This window comes from Orcinus orca, chromosome 9, assembly GCF_937001465.1.
Source record: "Orcinus orca chromosome 9, mOrcOrc1.1, whole genome shotgun sequence".
NCBI classification, from domain to species: domain Eukaryota; kingdom Metazoa; phylum Chordata; class Mammalia; order Artiodactyla; family Delphinidae; genus Orcinus; species Orcinus orca.
In genome coordinates, this window is record NC_064567.1 from 57,971,288 (window position 1) to 57,989,502 (window position 18,215).

At 34.3% G+C, this 18,215-nt stretch overlaps 1 long non-coding RNA gene across 1 annotated transcript in view; it reads right to left on the minus strand.

The window, feature by feature from the left end:
* Window positions 1-16,862, minus strand: part of LOC125965483 (uncharacterized) — a 115,661-nt gene extending 98,799 nt beyond the window's left edge. The window contains exons 1-3 of the long non-coding RNA XR_007479392.1: window positions 16,757-16,862; window positions 13,355-13,422; window positions 8,972-9,139 (exon numbers count right to left, since the gene is read on the minus strand). This is a non-coding gene — a long non-coding RNA (uncharacterized LOC125965483). The remainder of the gene's footprint in view (window positions 1-8,971; window positions 9,140-13,354; window positions 13,423-16,756) is intronic.
* Between the last annotated feature and the right edge of the window lie 1,353 nt (window positions 16,863-18,215).

An 18,215-nucleotide genomic window follows, 5' to 3' on the forward strand; every position in this document is an offset into this window, starting at 1 on the left:
CATTGACAGACAAGTTGTTTCCTTATCTTGACTGTTGTGAGTAATGCTGCAATGAACACGGGAGTGCAGATATCTTTTCAATATCCTATTTTCATTCCCCTTCAATATATACCCAGAAGGATTGCTGAATCATGTGGTAATTCTACTTTTAATGTTTTTAAGGAATCTCCATTCTGTTTTCCATAGTGGCTGTACCAATTTACATTCCTACCAACAGTGCACAAGTATTCTCTTTTCTCCACATCTTTGCCAACACTTGTTATCTCTTGTCTTTTTGATGATAGTCATTCTAACAAGTGTGAGGTAATATCTCATTGTGGTTTTGATTTGCATTTCCGTGATGATTAGTGATATTGAACACCATTTTATGTATCTGTTGGCCAGCTGTATGTCTCCTTTGGAAAAAAAAAATATTAGCAAGTTGAATTCAACAGCACATTAAAAGGATCATACATCATGATCAAGTGGGATTTATGCCTGGGATGAAAGGATAGTTTGACATACATAAACCACATTAAACATGATATCCATATTAAAAGAAAGAAAGATAAAAATCACATGACCATCTCAACAGATGCAGAAAAAAGCATTTGACAAAATGCAGCATCCTTTCATGATAAAACCCTCAACAAATTGAGTATGGAAGGAACATACCTCAACATAATAAAAGCCCTATGGGAAAAGCCACACACTTCATACTCAATGGTGAAATTTTGAAAGCTTTTCCTCTGAGATCAGGAATAAGACAAGGGTACCCACTCTCACCATCCTTATTCAACAAAGTACTAGAAGTCTTAGCTTGAGAAATCAGATAAAAGAATAAAAATTATCCAAATCAGAAGGGAAAAAGTAAATTTTTCTTTATTTGCAGATGATAGGATTTTATATATAGAAAATCCTAAAAACAATCAAAAAACTGTTAGAATTAATTAATGAATTCAGTAAAGTTGTAGGATACAAAATCAACATACATAAATCAGTTGTGTTTCTATACACTAACAATGAAATATCTGAAAAATAAATAACCAAGTGAAAAAGGACTCAAATAGTTTATTATAAGTAAATGAGGACCCAGATGGAAAAGAGAGGGAGAGGGAAAATGAGGCAGAAACAATATTGGAAGTGATATCCAGGAATTTTCATAAACTAATGAAATATATAAACACCAGATACAAGAACCTCAGGAAACTCCAAGCAGGATAAAAAAAGGAAACCACACATTATAGTGAAACTGCTGAAAACAAAAATGAGGAGAATCTCATAAAATCAGCCAGAGAAAAAGACCCTTTGCATTGCAGTAATAGAAATAAAGCCGACAGATAACTTTGCAAAAGAAACATTGGAAGAAGATAACGGACAACTCTGAAGTGCTGAAAGAAAAAAAAACTAATAATTTACAATTTTATATTCAGCAAAAATACCATTCAAAATGAAAGTGAAATAAACGTGCTTATTGACAACAAAAGCTGACATACTTGTCAACACACCACAGTACAAGAAATGCTAAAATAAATTATTCAGGCTGAAATAAACTGATGTCAGATGGAAGCACAGAACTTCAGAAAGGAATGAAAAGTATCTGAAAAGGTAAGTATGTGGGTGAATACAAAAGAATATTATCTGTTTAAATCATGAATAACATCAATGTCTTCTAGAATTTATAACAAATATAGAAGTGAAATTATGTCTGTAATCACATGAGGGCAGAAGATTGTTAAATATAGTTAAACTATTGAAAGGTTGCTGAATTATTCATAAAATGGTAAAATTACTAATATGACAGTCTGAAATAAGTTCAAGGATGACCTATAACGGGCAACATAACCACTTAAATATTAACACAAAGGGTATATCTAAAATGTTAGAAGAGATAAAATGGAATAATTTTTAAAATACTTGTTTAATACAACAAAAACGAAAAGAAGAAACAAATTAGAGCAAAAATAAATGGAACAAAAACTGAAAACAAATAGCAAGATGACAGACTTAAATCCAACTATACCAGTAATTATACTGAATGCAATAGTGATGAAAGACTAAAATTAAGAGAAGACAGTGAGGCAGATTTTTTAAATGGCTCAATATATTCTATTCACAATAGACACACTTAAAAATATGAAAATTGATAGAATGAAAGAGAAAGAATGAAAAAATATGTACCATGGAAATGTTAACCAGGAGAAAGCTGATGTGGCTACGTTATATAGGACAAAGTAAACTTTGATACAAGTAGTGTTACTAGCGTTAAAGGTGGACATCCGATGATAAAAGAGTCAATTCACTAAGCACAAAAATACTAATTTTATTTCCATCTAATTATGGTAACAAGATATATAAAATAAAAATTGACAAAACCAAAGTGGACAAATAGACTAATCCTTAATCAGAGTAGAAGATATTTAAGACAATTCTCTTAGCAATTGTTAGAACAAGCAGACAAAAACATCATAAGGATATGAAAAATCTGAACAATACTATTAACCAATTTGACCTAAATGACGTGTTTGGATTACTACATACTACAATTGCAGAATACATTCTTTTTAAGTGCATAAGAAACTTTACCAAAAATAGACCACATACTGGACCATAAAGTATGTCTCCAAAAAATTACAAAGGATTGAAATTTTGGAGTAACATATTTGAAATTGAGAGCAGAAATAGAAACAGAAAATCCCCTAATGTATGTATTAACACCTTTCTAAACATCTCAATAGGTAAGAAGACAATCACAATGAAAATTAGAAAATATTTTGAACTAAACATAATGACATATGAAAATATTTGAGGGATACAGTTAAGGGCATAGAGAGAAACTGCTTGCTTTAAATTCATATATTAGAAAAATGAAAAATGAAGTTTGCATCTCAAGAAGGTAGAAAGAGAAGAATAAATTAAACCAAAAAATATTAAAAGGTAATAAAAGAATATAAGAAAATTAAATAGAAAGCAGACATACAATAGGGATAATCAGTAGAACTTAAAGTTAGTTTTTTGAAAATATTTAAAAAATTGATAACCCCTGATTATCAATTGGAAGACTGATCCTGAAATTATTAAAAAATGAGAAAACACAAATTACACATCAGAATGGAAAGGGTGATATCACTCCTGAAAGGGAGGGAGATATTTTATATGCATTTTTTAAAATCAGAGGATACTGTAAATTTAACATATTAGATAAAATGAAAAAAATTCCTTTGAAATGTAACTTTAAAAAACGAATATAAAAGGAAATAGAGGGGCTTCCCTGGTGGCACAGTGGTTAAAAATCCACCTGCCAATGCCAGGGACACGGGTTCAAGCCCCGGTCCAGGAAGATCCTACATGCCATGGAGCAACTAAGCCCGTGCACCACACTACTGAGCCTGCGCACCTAGAGCCCGTGCTCCACGACAGGAGAGGCCACTGCAATGAGAAGCTCACGCACTGCAACAAAGAGTAGCCCCGGCTCGTTGCAACTAGAGAAAGCCCACACACAGCAACAAAGACCCAACACAGCCAAAAATAAATAAATAAAATAAATAAATTTTTAAAAAAAGGAAATAGAAAATCTGAGTAATCTTTTTTTTCCTATTAATGTAACTGAAACCTTCCCACAGTGAAAACTCCAGGCCAAGATTATTTCAAAGGCAAATTATTTCAAAGGCAAATTATTCCAAACATTTAAGGAAAAAATACTATGAATCTTATGCACATTCTTTGACACAATGGAGAAAAATGAAAGACTTCACAATCTGTTCTATGAATCTAGCATAATTCTGATAGCAAATTATCAAATTCTTACAAGGGCATCACAAGAAAGTAATATTATAGGCAATATCTCTCATGAACATGAATTTTGAAATGCTGAGCAAAATATTACCAAGTAAGTCTAGCAGTGAATATGTATGAATATATATGAATTATATATAACCACTATATATATATATATATATATATATATATATATATATATACATATATAGTTGTTTTACATTACAACTGGTTTTTATTTCAGGAATGCAACATTAGTTTAACATTTGAAAAGCAAATAATATAATTTGCCACATTACCGAAATAAATTTAAAAAAATCACATCAGCATTTCAATAGATGGAAAAAACAACTTAAAAAAAATTAAACTTCCATTCATGTCATAATTATTCCTCTCAGGAAGGTAGGAACAGAACTACCTTAATCTGAAAAAGGGTATCTAGAAAAACCCATTTCTATCATTATACTAAATGGAGATACAGAGAATACTTTTTCCCTAAAATCCAAAACGAGACAAACTGAATATAAGCACAATTCTATTCAATATTGTGATGGAGGTCTTAGTCACTACTGCAAGACCCCCCCCGCACCCGCAAAAAAGACGGGGGCAAGGGGAGAAAAAAGATTAAAACAAATACTCTACAAGAAACTGTTAAATGAATAAGTGAATTTAGCAAGGCTGATGGATACAATTAATATACAAAATATATACAAATCTACAAAAATCAACTGGATATCTATATGCTACTAACAAACTTTTGGATTTCTATATAATAGCAACAAATTAGTGGAAGAAAGAAATTTGCAGATATCACTTATATTAGAATTTTTAAAACATCAACTACTCAGATATAACCCATTGAAGATATGAAAAGCTTCTTCACTAAAAAGTATGAAATACTGACAAGTTTTTAGTATCTATATTTATTTGTATTGTCTGAAAATAATCATGAGCTTTCTAGGGCAGGAATAGATTATATACCCATAGCACTAACCATATCAATTCCCATTTGCCCCAATTCTTTTCTCTTCTGGAAAAGAAACAGATTAGATGTTACCCTACCAGTACTGCAGTCTGTCCTGTAGGCTAAAGAACCATAAAAATACGAATATGGAAGTTTAAATAGGAGAGGGATGGCTTTCCCTTCTGAGAGAGTAGAGAAGACATAGTTCCCTATTGTAAACAGTCCTTGAGAGGAGAAAGGGAATGATTCTGGGCTATTACCTTTTAGAATGTAAATAAATGTCTTTAGGGGAAGATAAGACAAGCATCTTTGAGTTTATAATCAAGATTTTACCTCCCTGGCTGCAGGACGCATCCCCTTGAAATAAAAACATACCTCTGTGAAAGTAAATCTCTTAAGTTCTCACTATCTGTTTGGTTATCATTTCATTTCTAAGGCTTATATTTTAGCCAGGTTTCAGTTTTCTTTGCCTCAGAAAGCCCTAACTACGCAAAAAAATAAATAAATAAAAATTTAAAAAATAAAATTAAATTAAAAAAAGAAAAAGGAAAGAAAAGGAAAACAAAGAAAGGAAAAAAGTTCTCCATAGCTTTGTCAATACTACTCAAATAAAAATTTTTAGATATCTTACTATCTATAGACAGGATTTGTAAGACCTTAGTTATTAGCAAAATTATCTAAGTATTCAATTCAATTGAACTCAATTCAACATAATTCCAATAAATATTTCAGAAGAAAATTTCCACAGGAAATTGAAAAGCTGATTTTAAAATGTATGGGAACCCATAAAGATATAGAATACTCAAGAAAAATTTGAAAACAACAAAGATGTAAGGCATACAGGAATAGATTTTAAGACTTACTAGAAAATTGTAACAATTAAGAAATGTTATATTAATGAAAGCAATACACAAAGAATCAAATGGAATAGAAAAGTGTATGGAAACACACCATACATACACGAGCAACTGATTTAAGACAAATAGATTCATTTCATTTAAATTTCAAAAGTGAAAAGACTGTCTCTCCTGTAAATGGTGCTGGACCAATTGGATATCCATATTGGAAAGCCCTAAATTTAAAAGATAAAACAGTAATGCTTCCGGAATATAACACAGAATACTTTCATGACATTGGAATAAGCAATATTTCTTAAACAGAACACAAAACCCAGCAAATTAATTAAACTAATAAATATTAAGTGGCCAATATTATTATTAGTCGTCAGGGAAATGCAAATTAAAACCACAGTGAGAGAATATCTCATACTCATTGTAATGGTTAAAGTATTTTTTAAAAAATCTGTAGAGCAAATGTTGGTGAATGTGGAGTAACTGGAAGTCTCATACGTTGCTGATGGAAGGAAAACTATTTAACCATTTAAGAAAACTATCAATGTCTAGTAAAGCTAAACCTACAACTAAAAACTTCCTCTTATGATGGAGGAACATACAACAGTTCCAGTCCTATCTATCTATCTATCTATCTATTTATGAAAAATAAGTCCATACATCCATCAAAATATATGCACAAGAATGTTCAAAGCAATTTTGTTCATCATAGCCTCAAACTAGAAGTAACCCAAATGTCTATCAACTGGGGAATGGATACATATATTTTGATTAATTCATACAATGGAATACTACACAGTAATACATAATGAATGCATTACTAATAAATACAACTGCTAACATACACTTTACGTTGATAAAAAATATGCTGGACACAAAAGTGTACATGCAGTGTGATTCCATTTACATGCAATTCAAAAAACAGATGAAATAGATGGTAATAGATGTTAGAAGAATGCTTACTTCAGGTTGGGGATACTGACTGAGAAGGGATATGAGGGAACTTTATATCTTGCTATAGTTGGCAGTTTCTCAAGTGTATGCGTATATTAAAAAATCATTTAACTCTGCCTTTAAAATTAGTGAACTTTTGAACATTTTTGAGTATATATTACAAGTGACATGTAAAAAATGAGGAGTATTTTTATTTGTTGAGAAGTATATGAGCTTTTTTGAGCATGTTTTGTGTGAGACACAAGGGGATTCTCAGAAGGAAATACAGTTGTTTCTCTTTATTCATGGTAATGTTCTAAAAAATTCTCATGAACATTGCATTAGACACTGAACCATTGCTCCTAGGAGAAACACAAGATTATGTTCCTGCTAACGTCTGGTCATATTTTTGTCAGCTGATCAATATATAACCTTGTTTTATGCATATTGCTGCTTAAAGACACCTTATTTAATATATGTTGTTGATTCATTAACATTGAACTTGCAGCCAACAACACTATAACTCATGCCTGAACAAAGCTTATCTAGAACATATACATTCTTCATAAGGCACATCACAACCTTCTCCTGCTTAGGAACAGTAGACCACACTTCAGCACTATGCTTAGGGGCCATTTAGAACAGCAAAATCACCAAGCCCCCTCCCCACCCCTACACACACACAAAAGAGCATAAGATGTGGCATTAAATAGACTGCAAAAACGAGAGATGAAAGAAGAGGGCACAGCAACACCTTGCTTGACCTCATCTGGGAAAATTCATGTCAGACAACTCAAAATTTTCACCACTCTATGCATGTCCATGAATGACCACAGAAGTGACGCACGTATTGATTTGGGGGTCACAAATAAATTTTAGTGAGAGACAAATTTGCAAACATGGAATCCATGAATAATGAGGACTGAGTGTAACTAGGAGGCTGTAAGACCCATAAATCTTTCTTCAATTCTCAAATTTAGGAATAATGTCCCTTATTGGGAAATTGATTTGGAAGATACCTAGGTAGATATAGCAGGAAGTATGTAGAAAATACCAAGGCAGAAATGAAAGTAAGAATAATAAAGCAAAACTGGATCTTCGGGCATTGGTTACACAGAGCAATAAGAACAGGAGATATCACTGAAAGAAATAATAAGGATGTAAAATGGATTGTACAGTCTCCCAGAATCAACTAAAAACTTAAACTCATCTCTTTTGCTCCCTTCTAAGTGTTTTCTTTTCTTTTTTCCTTTCCAATTGCTTTTATTTATTTTTAATTGAGGTATATTTCATGTACAACATTATGCAAATTTCAGGTGTACAACATAGTAATTCACAATTTTTAAAGGTTATGATCAATTTATAGTTATTATAAAATCTTGGCTATATTCCCTGTGTTGTACAATATATCCTTGTAGCTTATGTTATACATAGTAGTTTGTACCTCTCAATCTCCTACCCCTATCTTGCCCCCACCTTCCCTTTCCTCACTGGTAACCACTAGTTTGTGGCACATATATACAATGGAATAGTACGCAGCCATAAAAAGAAATGAAATTGAGTTATTTGTAGTGAGGTGGGTGGACCTAGAGTCTATCATACAGAGTGAAGTACGTCAGAAGGAGAAAAACAAATACCATATGCTAACACATATACGTGGAATCTAAAAAAATAAAAAGGTTCTGATGAACCTAGGGGCAGGACAGGAATAAAGACACAGATGTAGAGAATGGACTGGAGGACACGGGTAGGGGGAAGGGTAAGCTGGGATGAAGTGAGAAAGTAGCACTGACATACATACACCACCAAACGTAAGGTAGATAGCTAGTGGGAAGCAGCCACATAGCACAGGGAGATCAGCTGGTGCTTTGTGACCACCTAGAGGGGTGGGATAGGGAGGGTGGAAGGAAGATGCAAGAGGGAGGGGATATGGGGGTATATGTACATGTACAGCTGATTCACTTTGTTATACAGCAGAAACTAACACACCATTGTAAAGCAATTATACTCCAATAAAGATGTTAAAAAAAAACAAACTGATGCATTGATTACATGGAGCTGCCTGCCTTGTCTTTCTGTTCTCAAGATACCTTTCTCAGTTCAGTGGGTACTTTTTATTTCCTCTGTCCTCCAACAACTACTATCTCAAAAGTTGCTTCTGGAGCGTAGCAGAGGGAACAAAATCATTTTGGAGAGTTTCATATCAGCAATAAATGCTTCAATAGAGAAGTGAGATACATGTATTCTCATAATCACTGGCCAAATCTACTTAAATAACCTCATCCAACCAAAAGAGGGCTCAATATTTGTTAAGGACATTTGTGGCTATGTTTATGAAGGATACTGTTCCATAGTTTCCTTTTCTTGTAACAGCCTCATGAAATGAGTTGAAGAAAGTTTCCTCTCTGTTTTCTGAGAGATGTATAGAATTAGGATTATCTTACTCTTAAATGTTTATTAAACTTACCATTGATCCACTTTGAGCCTGGAGTTTTCTTTACACAGTTGACCCTTGAATAACACAGGTTTGAACGGCATGGTTCACTTATATGTGAATTCTTTCCAGTGAACATATTGGAATTTATTTTTTTAGATTTGTGACAATTTGAAAAAGCTTGAGGAAGAATTGCATAGCCTAGAAATACCAAAAAAAATTGAGAAAAAAAAAAGGCATGTGGTGAATACATAAAATATATGTATATACTCATCTATCATTTATTACTATAAAAAATAAACAAATCTGTTATAAAAAGTTAAAATTTATCAAAACTTATACAAACACTCACAGACCTATATCAAGCCATTCACCACTGAGAAAAACAAAGAAATGTAAATATATAGTATTAAATCATAACTTCATAAAATTAACTACAGTACATACTGTACTACTGTAATAATTTTGTAGCCACCTCCTGTTGCTATTGTGGTGAGCCAAGTGTTGTGAGTATCCACTTAAAACACAGTGTGTGGCTAATCATCTCCATGTGAGCAGTTCATCTCTCTAGTAAATCGTGTATCACAGCAAAAAGTCCTCTCTCGTGATTTTCCTATATTTTCCATCGTGTTTGGTGCAATACCATAAACCTTGAATGACACCATGGGACCCATATGAAGTACCACTAATGATGTTGAAAGTACTCCCAAGAAGCAGCGAAAAATCATGACATTATAAGAAAAAGTTGAATTGCTTGATATGTACCATAGATTGAGGTCTGCAGCTACAGTTGTCCACCATTTCAAGATAAATGAATCCAGTGCAAAGACCATTGTATAAAAAAAAAAAGAAAGAAAAAGAAAAGGAAATTTGTGAAGCTGCTGCTGCAGCTATGCCAGCAGGTGTGAAAACTTTGCACTTTTTGCAAAATATCTTTTTTATCTCATATTGAAAATGAAGATTTATGTGGGTGCAGGATTGCTATAAGAAAGGCGTACCTATAGACTCTAATATGATTTGAGAAAAAGTGAAGTCATTATATGACAACTTAATGCAAAAGAAAGGTGAAGAATCTAAAGCTGGAGAATTAATGCCAGCGAAGGACAGTCTGGTAATTCTAGAAAGAGGTTTGGCTTAAAAATATGTCAAAATAACAAGAGAAGCAACTTCTCCCCATCAAGAGGCAGCAGACAAGTTCCTAGATGCCGTTAGGAAAATCACTGAGGAGAAAGGTTATCTGCTTGAATAGGTTTTTAATGCAGAAAAAGGTGTTCCATTCGTGGGGGGGAAAAAAAGCCATGAAAGACATTTATTAGTAAAGCAGAGAAGTAAGTACCAGGATTTAAGGCAGGAAAAGATAAGCTAACTCTACTCATTTGTGCAAATGCAATCTGGTTTATGATCAGGACTGCCCTTATCTATAAAGCTGTTAACCCCTGAGCCCTGAAGGGAAAAGATTAAACACCAACTGCCAGTCTTTTGGTTGTACAGCAAGCAGCCCTGGACAACGAGAACCCATTTTCTGGACTGGTTTTATGGCTGCTTTGTCCCTGAAGTCAAGAAATACCTTGCCAGTAAGGGACTGCCTTTTAAAGTTCTTTCCATATTGGACTATGCCCCTGGCCACCCAGAACCCCATGGGTTCAACACCAAAGGCACTGAGGTAGTCTACTAGCATCCAACACAGTGTCCTTAATTGAACTTCTAAATCAGCGGGTCATAAGGACCTTTAAGGCTCATTATACACAGTACTCTGTAAAAAAGTTTGTCAATGCGATGAAGAGAACCCTTTCGTGATAGAGACAATATCATGAAAGTCTGGAAGGATTACACCACTGAAGATCCCATCGTTGTTATAGAAAAAGCCATGAAAGCCATCAAGCCCAAAACAATAAATTTCTGCTGGAGAAAACTGTGTCCAGATGTTGTGTGTGACTTCAGAATATTTACAAAAGAGCCAGTTGAGGAAATCATGAAAGATATTGTGGTTATGGCAAAAAAGAGAGGGGTTGTATGAAGGGTTTCAAGATACAGATTGTGGAGAAATTCAAGAACTAATATACACCACACCAGATGAATTAGCAGAAGACGACCTGATGGAGATGAGTGTTTTCAAACCAGTGCTCTGTGATGAGGAAGAAGATACAGAAGAAACAGTGCCAGAAAACAAACTGACATTAGACAATCTGGCAGAAGGGTTCCAATTATACAAGACAGCTTTTGACTTCTTTTACAACACGATATGGGTACTGAAACTAAAGCAAACAGTGGAAGAAGCCTTGGTACCATATAAAAACATTTTTAGAGAAATGAAAAATCTGAAGCATTTTTAGAGAAATTACAGTGTATTTTCATAAAGTTACCCTCAGTGTGCCTGCCTCTCCTTCCATCTCCTCCACCTCTTCTGCCTCTGCCACCCCTGAGACAGCAAGGGGTTTTTGTGTCATCATCATCAACGTCACTAGAGTGTTCGTCTTGTTGAACGACGTGTGCAAGACTTGTATTGAAGTGAACAGTCTGTCCTTGCATAGGCACAGGGCAAGTGATATTTAATATAAAGTTAATAATGTGTTACTTTTCTTACTGTTCTGTAAGTTTGCTTTTAAAGAATTACACTACTGTATAGTATGCCTCTTTCTTGTAATTGGAAAAACTACATATCAGCCTATCATCATAGTCTTTTTTTTAAAAAAATTAACGATGTTTCCAATATTTTATTATGAATATAACTGTAGTACTGTATACCATAAAATTTTATGATGATACATTCATTAGCAAAGAGGCTAGGTTACCATGAAGCATTCATATCAATTACACTATAAAACAATCATATTGCTGCTTGTTAGCAATGCATGAATCATTATAGCTGCAAATAAATATGAATTTCTTTCACATTATCTTTTCATTTTTGATGTTAAATGTTAGTAATACATACAACATCTACATTGTTTTGTATCATATAAGGCAGTATTGATGTAGATACTGACAGACAACTTGTAAGCAGACAAAAACTTAATGGTGTCAGTAAATACAGTGCAGTACTATAAAAGTGCTTTCCTTAATAACATTTTCTTTTCTCTAGCTTATTGTGAGAATGGAGTATATAATACATATAACATACAAAATATGTGTTAAACAACTATTTATGTTATCGGTAAGGCTTCTGGTCAACAGTAGGCTACCGATAGTTAAGTTTTGAGGGAGTCAAAATTTATACATGAATTTTCTAATGTGAGGGGGGTTAGGAACCCTAACCCCGACATTGTTCAAGGGACAACTATACTTAAAAGATAAAAGCAATCAGATTTTCTATTTTTTTCTCAAGTCAGACTTGGCATTTTATGTCTTTAGAGGAACCTGCCCTTTTAATATAAGCTGTTGAATGTATTGGTATAAAGTTGTTCATAAAATCCCCCTATTACCTTCTGTATCTATAGGATGTACAGATAGTTGGCAATTTTTATCTTGTTTCTTTTCAGATACTATGAATAGTATTTTATAAATTTTATTGCTCTCTTCAAAAAAAGCTTTTGATTTTACTTTTTCTATTATTTATACATCATTCTAAGATTTAGAATGAGTAAGAGATAAGTGATGTTCAGAGTCATAGTGACCCCACTACAGTGTCCTGTGTTTGCAGACTGGGTTGAGTTATAAAACAAGGGGTTAGTCTAAGGAGCACCTCCCAGTAGATCTGGAACCCTGAGGCTAGAATTGCAGGGTAAACTGGAATTGCTGAGAACATCAGCCAGATTAAAAACTCCTGGAAGTTTCTCTTGAAGATATCTAAGGTGGCTAGTGGCTAGCACCAATGCCTGCGAAAGACCAATGTTTATTAAATATTTGTTAAATAAATCTCCAAGGACTGTGGATGACCTGGATGCCTAAGAGAAGGCATGACAAGAAAATGTTGGGCTGCACCAGCAGAGGACAGTAGAGCCAACAGGAGCCCTACAATGACTGTCACCAGGGTGAGACAGTGGAGATGGGATATTGCCATGAACTCAAAGGGTCCTGGGCAGCAGGTCACTGCAGCTGGTTAAGTGAGACATGCTCCGGAACACGCTGAAGATTTCTTATTCTGTGACCAAAACACTGGAATAATAAAAACTTCACTTAAACTTTGTGGGCAATGGGCTTACAAAAGAGGTCATCGATAACAGAACACTGGTATCAATGCAGATACTTATAACAGCAGGGAGATTTCTCGAGGGTTCCTGGTGGGATTCAAATCAAGTGATTAAATCAAGTGGTTTTTAATTTTTCCTGTTTTTATCTTACTTCCCTAACCAGAATCTAGAACACTACATTCATTTGTACCCTCTATCATGTAATCCTGGTTCATCATGTTCTGGGCAAGTGTACTGTTAATATATATGAATACAAACACACATATACACACTCTCATCCTCCTACCTTTCAGCCAAGTTCACAAATTATCTCTTTCATTTCACCATTTCCTCAGACATTTCCTCCATATGGTCCTATAGGGCAGAATCAGAAAAGCTTTAAGGCTGGGTAAAGATGGATGCTATGTGTATGTTTAGGGGTTGACATGACCGTAAATGATACTCTTAGTCACTCCTGGATCCTCTTTGTTCTAAGATACCAGTGTTATTTTTCTTTAGCATTAGTGTAGATAATGTGAATTGACTACATTTGTGAAATAAAAGGAGAAACTAAGCAAAGGCTGCAGGGGAGATATTTAATCGATAAATTCACAAAAATAAACATTGTAATAAAACTGTACAAATATTTAGCTAAATTGGAAAACTGTTATGAGTGTTCCCAGCATGCAATTTGGCATCATAACAAATCACAAGAAAAACCATGTCTTTGTGAATAAGCAAATGTGAAATGAGTAAAACTATACAAGGCTGTTTGCTAGCCCTAAAACAATTGTTTACTTGCATTTTTCATGAAGGCTGTTTAATTAACTATGCTTGATATCTTGGGTTGCCTGTTATCTTCTATGTCTTAGTGCTGAGAATGTTTCATATCTGAAAGCTCTGTACTGCATGTTCTGAAAATAAAGCTTGGAAGATAATTTTGACTGTTTTTGAGTGATTAATTTTATTGCCAGAACTATTTGACAATTTACCAAATGTTCCAGTCACCTCTATCCTTCTAAACCATTTTAAAGGAAAAAAATGAGATCTCCACGAACTTTTTGGACTGATATTGCAAAAACTTGGTAATTTAACTATATATCTTGATTGTGTAATACTGCTTATACTAATACAGGACTTAGAAGGACAAAGGAAAGAAAAAGGCTAAAGAGACTGTTTATGTTCTAACAGCAATATAATGATATTGAAAGTCAAGAAGTCATTAGTTCTGCAGTCTTTTTTCCCTTATTTCTCTACATAGCCACAGCAAACCTAGGAAGTCTTTTACTCTGATCAGTTTTTAACTTGGAACCCTGGTTATATCTGTCAATATCTGTCATTCTGAGCCTGTTTTTCCAATCTTGATTGAAGTTCTCACTTTCTTTTCTTTGTTATTCTACTCAGCTTTGAATATGTGCTACATTGCTATAGGTGGAAGTTTTTGTTTTTGCTTTTTTTTTTTGGTCCTTGTAATCTTAAATTATTCTTCCAACTAGTCTGGACATATAGACTTACAGATATATGAAACATGTAAATCTTACCATTTCTCTCTTTCAGCTTTCTAACAGCCAGTTCCAGTTCTATTTTGTTTGAACTGTCTAAACTTCCACTGTAAATACCAATTTGGACATATTGGCCATGTGCACATTAATGTTACATATTTCCCTCTGGCCTGAGGGATGCAAACAAGAGGCATAGTCTAAAATCTGGTTAGGGTGAGAAATTGTACACAGAAAAAGTCACTGATCCATATTGAATATACAATGAGGGTCACAGACAATGCTATAAGAATACAAATGATATTTAATTATTGGTTGCTGAACTAGAGAATACTTTATTTTTTAAATTCAGAGTAATAATGTCATTTTTAATTGTCATAATTATGGAATTCAATAAATTTCTGAATCATTTGTATAGTGTCAAAGTATAATTAGCAAAAAGCAAAAGTGACTCTCATATAAATACAGAATAAATATTTGTCATAGATATATTAAGTCATTAATGTTGGAGCCATTAAGATGGTAAAGCTTGTTCAAAGACCACTCTGAGAAACTGGTTACTTACAGGCATTTTGGGAAAAGTAGGAGGGAGAATATTAAATACAAAGTAGTTAATTTCCAACAGGACAATTAAACCATAATCTTTGTTATCATCTCTACCAAATAAAAATCTATAAGTTAACATGCCATTTACAGTATCTGTACTCTAATCAAATAGTAAAATAGCAAACTCAAGCACAAGTACACTCTCTCAGAGAATTAAATAGTCCTTGGTTGGCCTTTGATCCAATGGCCTTTATTACATTGGAAGGTAATAATGCTCCACGCCCCATTTTCAAGTTTTGGATAAAAAAATTTTTAACACTAGTTTATCCTCCTGGTTGCTGTAAGTAAATCACATAATTTCTTGGCCTCATTTTTCTTGTTGTCGGTTAAAAGGAATTCAAGATGTATTTTTCTCACGAGGGGGGCAGTAACAAGCTAATGTGCAAAAAAGGTCTTTGAAAGGTAACATAGTTAATAGGTACTAATTATTAGTACTGTCCCACTCTTGAGTTTCTTTAAGAAATATTTACATGGGATTCTAGTTTATCTTTTTTCCGGCATGTTTTTAGAGGCTAGGAACCTGTCTCTTTCCAATCTGAATTTCAAGTGTTCTTGCACATTCTGACTCATGGTAGATATTAAACAAATGTTTGCTGAAGGAAGACTTAGTTTTTGTGAACACTGCTCTTTGTTAATAAGGAATACATGGTGCTCAAATCCACCTACTAATGAATTTTTTTTCCTTGCAGCCATCAATGCAGTGGTTTTCCTCTGCAAGTAAGCATCATGTTCTTTATTCCAACAGATTTAGGTCTTCTTTGTAAAAACATTACGTATTTTCTATATAGATGTCACACTTATCTTTGACAATGGAATGGGGGTGTTTTTTTTATTAATAGCCTTTTGATATGTTTTATTAGCCAAAAATAAGTAATAATTCATCCCCCATCTTTTTCATTAGCCTTTTATGGCAACTAAGGTGTCAACACTTTTCATGACTAAGCATCAGATTACTAATCTACTTTCTCCTCATCTGTAAAATAAGGAGGCCATATTTTATTATGTTTAAGAAACTTCCCTTCTGTAATCCTCTACTGAAATGTTGAAACAAATCATTTTTATAATTTTTTTCACTTGAATTAAAAACAGCAACAACAGCTTAATGGACCTTCACAGTAGTAGTTGGCCCTTAATTCAAATACCCTAACACTATCTTTATTTGGCATACATTATATAATAGATTCACAATTGTTAAAAATGGCATTATACAGGTGAAAATGAAGTACTGAACCAGAACTGAGTTTAAATTCTGTCTGTGCCCCTTGTCGGGTTTAAAAGATCACACACGATTAACTTTCATATGTATGAACTTTATAAAACTTAAAATCTGACAGGCACAGGAGTTACAAATTCCAAATGCCTACATGTCTTACTCCAACATAATTCAGACATCATCCCACTGATAATAGGAATAGGTGCAACAAAAATTCATTTTATGATAATCATTTTATGGATGCCAGATATAAGAAGAAGGGCAAAACTACGTCCTACTTACAGAAAATCACACAGAAGGCAAGCTCAGGATGAGGGTATTAGCTGGGGCTGCCCTAATAAAATACTATAGACTGGGAGGCTTAAACAGACAACAGACATTTACTACTTACAGTTCTGCAACCTGGGAAGTCTGAGATCAAGGTGCCAACAGATTCGGTTCTTGGTGAAGGCCCTCTTCCTGCCTTATAGATGGCCACCTTCTTGCTGTATCCTCAGGTGATGACAGAAACAGGAAGCTCTGGTCTATCTTCCTCTTCTTATGACACAAATCCCATCATGATGACTCCACCCTCATGACCTCACCTAAACCTAATTACCTCCCAAAGACCTCACTTCCTAGCACCATCACATTTCTTTAGGGCTTCAATACATGAATTCTGGGGGGACACCAGCATTCAGTCCTTAACAGTAGGTATTTTAAACAAGTCCTCTGAAATTGGGAAAAGGATGGGAGAAGGCAGGGCCTGGGTATTCCTCTGTAAGTCTCCCATGATATCTGTAAATAAAGAAAACATTGTATACACGCAAAGTTAGTAAGCTGCTAGGACTCTTTTCTATGAGAGATTTTGATTTAGTATGTTTGGTGTGATTTCTGGGAACATGCATTTTTATTAATCGTTCTGACCAATTCTGACTCAGGTAGTCTCTAGACTACTCTACTACTAAACACTGGACTAGATGACCTGTGAGGTCGTCTAAATATCTAAAATGCTGATTACAAAAGCCTAGGAATCCATTAGAATTCCAGCTGGTTTTTCTGGGTGCTAGTACAGATTGTCAAAGAAAAAGAAATACTACATGTGAGTTAGCATGATAATTACCCGAGGAAGATTAATGCATCATCTTTTTTTTTTTTTTTTTTTTTTTTGCGGTACGCGGGCCTCTCACTGTTGTGGCCTCTCCCGTCGCAGAGCACAGGCTCCGGACGCGCAGGCTCAGCGGCCATGGCTCACGGGCCCAGCCGCTCCGCGGCATGTGGGATCTTCCGGGACCCCGGCACGAACCCGCGTCCCCTGCATCGGCAGGCGGACTCTCAACCACTGCGCCACCAGGGAAGCCCAATGCATCATCTTTGAGATTACTTTTTTAACTAAACTAAAATAAATAATTAAATTAAATAATATAATAATTAAGATCTCTTCTTGTCCTCTGCTTGGCACAATGAACTTATTTTGCCCTGGGTATTCAATGTTAACAGACCTTCCTTTTCATACTTTCTCCTCTTCTTTCTCTTATTCATTCATATTTTCTCTGGGACACTAAGAATGCAACTTTGCATAATTCCTACTTTACCAGTAAGTATTCATGTGCCCCTATACGTACAAGTCATTATGTTTTTATTCAATTTCATGAAGCAGTCTAGGCCACTGTGTATATCCTTTGGTTCAAATTGTTTCTAATTAGAGTATGAGCCTCATTTGCTTTTTTATAATGCCCTTGAGCTGTTTGGGTCCATTAGTGTTTTTTAAAAAGGGCTAGTTCAGAGGAAGAAGTCGGAGCGCCTGACTTCTATAGTCTTGTGCCGTCTGAAAAGCTACTTTACTTCTCAAATGAGAACATTTTTGTGTT